Raw genomic sequence first — 5,333 nt, forward strand, 5'->3', positions numbered from 1 at the left:
AATGTTGGAATTATAAAACTCAAGTTAAGGCAACACAAAGTATCTGGACACGAAGCATCAATGAATGAACGACATGGTCATTGAAGAAGATCATAAAAACAAGAAAAATATGTCTTTCAAATGGTGCAAACCACAATTGAAAATAGAAGAGGGGTACTATTCTAGCATGATCAATTGACTTGATAATATTCTCATTATGTTCAAAGAAGAAATGCAAGGAAGTAGAGTTATAAGAGAATGCATCAAGTACTCATTCAGAGATGTCTATGAATGTAAATGTGATTCACTTCTGAGACGTATTCCAAAAGGTTGTAGAATTCTAAACCTAATGAGACAAAAGTAACTCAATGAAAAAAATGATTAAATATGCTGGAAAACAGAAAGCAACGAGAAGTTCATTACAAGAAAGGCATGGGAAATTGTTATAACAAGAGGACAGGAGATAGATTGGCATAATGTGATATGGTTTCCAAAGATAATTTCTCGTCACCAATTTATTCTCTGACTGGTATACAGGAAAGGTTGACAACAAAAGACAGAATTCGAAAATACATATAAACATTCATGATATCAACGGTGTCCTATGTTCGAGAGTTGAGGAAATCGTAAGTCATTTATTTGGGGAATGCTCTTTTTTAATACAAATCTGGAGGACGTATACTGCAAACATGAACATCATCAACTTTCCAAGAACATGAGAAGAAATCCAAGAATTGATGAAGAATAATGTAAAAGGAAAATTCTTCTATGTAAGTCTGCTGCTACTTTTGATCAGTAATCTACAATATCTAAAAAGAAATAAATTCAAAAACTCACAGTAAAAGAAGTAGAATTGTTGAAGATATTTGAGATATAACTTCAAATGGAAATGCACTCCTTCAATCTTGGAGAGTAATCGAAATGATTGAAGAGAATAGAAAGTAAAAACGTTATAGGCGCTAATTGATTATTGTCTGTAATTCAGTTCTTGTTTCACTGTCAAATCTAAAAATTATCTAGATCTGATCTTAAACTTTTGTATTTTTCCCTCTTTTGAGTTTTTAATAAAATAAGTTATTTTTTTTAAAAAAAGTTTTAATAAAAATCTAACATGTCTTACAAATTATTTAAAATATTATTTTACTCGAGATTAATAATTTTGACAATTTAAAAAAAATAGATTTTTTTAAAATTAGTTTAAAAGTTTATTTGTTGATTTGAACAAATCAAACTGATGTTAGAGATTTTAAATTATTCTAAGTCTACTAAGTTTTAAGGATTTTGGTGAGTCTTATATTTAAGGACAAATATTTTAGAGTTCAAACAAACTCATGGAGAAACTTTTATCTTTTTGATTTTTTATGTTTTTGATTTTTATGTTTTATAATTTTGTGTTTTTGATTTTGGAGGTTTTATTTTAGTTTTAGAGTTATTGAGGTTGTGTTTTAGTTTTCTCGGTCGGCCGCGTGCACCGCAACGGGAGAGAAAGAAGCGTCGGCTCTCGGCAACAATAAACTTGAAGAAGCGCCGGGAAAAACTTGAACATGCGTCGCTACAGAAAAAAATCGACTGTTATTCCTATTTCTAACTAAATGGTAACCAAGAATGACTCCTAACTCAATTTTTTCTGAGCTAAAATGACATTACTACAATATATTCACATAATATACAAGAAAATACAAGAATAAAATCAATTAAAATCAAGAATTGAGTCCAGATTCTTTCTCAACGGTGTTCCAGCTCGCGTCCTCCCCATCATGCTTACGAATGTAAGCAACTAAAACTTCATCTTCTTCTTGAGTCCACGTACCTTTTTTCAATCTAAATTCTTCTTGTTCAGGTGAGTTAGATTTCACAGTTGTTGATATTTAAATCCTTCTTCATATTAATTCAAAAACTTATTACAATATTGATACATACATACAGAATTAAGAAAAGAGAAAACAGGGAGGGAGGATCTTGATTCTTGATTGATTCAATTAATTTGCCATCATCATCATCATCTTCTCAGAATTATTTTCCAGAGCTCCCTTCAATCCAACCTCAAGATCCTTTTCATTTGCCACAATTCGAGAATCTTTCCCAATCACCCGCAACCCAAAATCTACAGTCAAGTTGTATGCCTAGTCGAAAGAGAACCCACGATGATCAAATGTCAACTTCACAACAGGAGCATGCATTATTGGGAAAGAACTATTCTGGAGATGCATCAAATATGTCAATTTAGGGTGAGTTTATTTTTTCTTTAGTTTATTTTTATTTACTTATTTATTATGGTGTTAAATTTTATATTTGTTACTTCTTTGTGTGTAGAAAAAATTCTAAACGAAGAATTACTCGACTCTTTTTCTTTTGGTCATAACTCGGTGCTAAATGAAGACGACAAGATGAGGTCTCCGTTTTTCTCTAAATATCTTATGAATCCGAGAAAACATTGGAGTGGATTTTGATAATTATGATATAGTTTTTAGATAATTGTAGTTTCTTTGAGTTTTTAATTTGGAGGCATGTTCCATTCTAGGTAAAACACTGGAACTATTCATGAACATACATGTGTATCTTACAATAAGCATGGAAGTTTTTTTAAAAAAAATTAAAGTATTTGTTGACCCAAGTTTTTTAATTGAAGCTATTCTATATTGATGTTTTTTGGATTTAGTATTATTATTTTGTTTTGGTTTAAGAGTTAAATTGTTTTAAATAATTTCAACTCAATAATTTTTTTTCCTATCATGTGAATCATTGATCCTTTAATCTATCACTATTAACTCAAATATTAAAAAATATATATATTTTTTATCATTATATACTATTGTCTTTTAAATAATTTTATTAAAAAAACCCACTTTTTATTTATTTATATTAAACAAAAGTATGAATATTAATCAGAGTCTTAGTTAATTGAGTTGGTAAGTTTATCAATCAAACTAATAAAAACATAAGCTAAATTTAACTAACTATCCATGGCCAAACGATGAATGAGCGAATCCAACCCAGTTCAAATGGATTCAACTTCCTCGGCAGCTCTAACGGCAATAAAAAGTGAATATCCCCAAGGCCTCCATGATTTCCTGGGTTCGAACCCATCAAACGGCAAGTTTTGTGCCTAATTAAATGGTTAAGTGTGTTTGTGGGTTATGTGCTTATTAACCCGTGGGAATTAGTCGCACTTCATAAGATCAGCGGAACCCAACGTTCTCAAAAAGAATATAAAAACTTCTTCGGCAACTCAACCTGCAACGACAATAGAAGTTTGACTACAATTAACCAAATTAGTTAAGCGACCTACCAAAATGACCGTAAAGACATAAGGATCAGTTTGAGATTGACGTGAGGACGTGACTCACCGTATGTGCGCCGACATAAAGTTATTTGGACGAGTGTCATTGAAATTTTATTTTTAATTCTACAATAATTGGTATTGAATTATAATTAAATTTATATGTTTGGAAAAACTAGAAAAATATATTTCAGTTCTAATTTTTATTTTGAAAATAATATAATAAAAATAATGTTAATATATACTATTAGGAAGACCTGCAGACAAAAATGTAGGTAAAAATTTATAAAGTTAATTACTATAGGATGTCATGTATTTGTAAAATTATTTCTAAATAATATGAATTGATGAATAAATAAATGTTGTATTAATTAGAATTAGGTTAGATATTAATATTGTTATTAATAGATTTATAATCTTATATATGTGTTGAAAAAAAAGAATTTTTCATAATAATTTTTATTAACTATTTAGTCTAATCAATGACCTAACAATTTATTATAAAAAATAATTTAGTCCAAACTTCTTTCTAGGAAATTATGATAATCAAATAAACCGTTTATTTGTGATATTAGAAGTTTGAAGACTCATTGACCTCCCGTTACGCCATTTTCAAAGTTGGTTGGAGAAGACGATCGGAATAAAGATGAAAAAAGGATCGAGAAGTAGATGCGATAACAAAAGAAGAAAAATGTGTGGCCAAGAAGAATGAAATATATAAGATTTTTAGAATACAACTCAAGTAATAATACTCAAAACAAAATCTAAAAATTTAATAAAAGAACTATTTAGAAAGGTAGTCTCTAATTAACTATTGTGAAAATTATATTTAATACTAATAGGATTTAATTGTTACCACACTCTGGAAGAACATCCTTATACTATTGGATAATACAATTTATATCCTTAACACAATATACTTTTTATATGCAATATTCCTTCCCCTTATGAAGACGATGTCTGCGTCGTCTAATTCGCGCTAAAGTTCGAAAAGAATAAATATCTCAAGTCGTCATCCTCATTGTTATGCTTAGGTCGATGATTCTTTGATTCCGTGTTTGTGTTCGATTTTATAGAATTGAAGATAGTGTGAGTCACTTCTTCAGCTTCGTTTGGAAGCTTCTCTCGTAGTCTTTTCTCGGTAAAATCTGCTATTGAATATGCAAGGGAGTCCGAAACTTGTGCTTGAAATCCTTGTTCGTATATAATAATGTATTTATGGAAACTCGATTTGCCTTCAAGAATTTAAATCGCAATTTTTAAAAAACTGTCTTCACCCTGTATAACATTTCAATAATTTTTTGATTTTTTTTCTATTACGATTTGAGGACCGGACACTTGTTCATCTGTCAAGACAACAACATCTTCACCGTCTAAATAATTTTCTGTATTTTCTTCTATTACAATTTGAAGATTCTCTAGTGGTATTTTATCGGTAGAATCTACAATGAAGTCTTAAGGTCGTTCTTGAAGTCCTTGTTCAGATATAAAATTGTATTTGTGGCAACTCTATTCGCCTTTAAGAATTTGTACAGCAACTTTTGAAAAACTTTCTTCATCATATATAACATATGAATTTTCTTCTAATACAATTTGACGATCATATATAACATATGAATTTTCTTCTAATACAATTTGACGATAGGACACTTGTTCATCTGTCTCATCTTCTAAACCTAACCCAGATTATTTTATGATTTCAATTTAAAAAAAAAATAGAACTTTAAAATTGGTAAGCCTTAGGAAAACAATTATCTTATTTTAGAAAAACGTTAAGCTATATATATTTTAAATCTGAATTTTACTTGAAAAAAACCTACATCAAACTAGCTTAGTGGTGCTTATCAACTAATGATAATGGTTTATCAAAAAATATATATATAAAAAATAGATGATGGTGGTACAATCAATCAATTTTATAGGTAAAAAGGTTCATCAGCTTTTGCACTAAATACACTCATTAAGAATAAGACCATTAGCATAAAACAATAATTAAAATTTGTTTTGTGTTATTCATCATAGAAGTCCCATGGAAGATCCATAACCTAATAATTAAAAACAATACAAGTTTGAA

The sequence above is a fragment of the Impatiens glandulifera genome, chromosome 3, assembly GCF_907164915.1.
Source record: "Impatiens glandulifera chromosome 3, dImpGla2.1, whole genome shotgun sequence".
Lineage (NCBI taxonomy): Eukaryota > Viridiplantae > Streptophyta > Magnoliopsida > Ericales > Balsaminaceae > Impatiens > Impatiens glandulifera.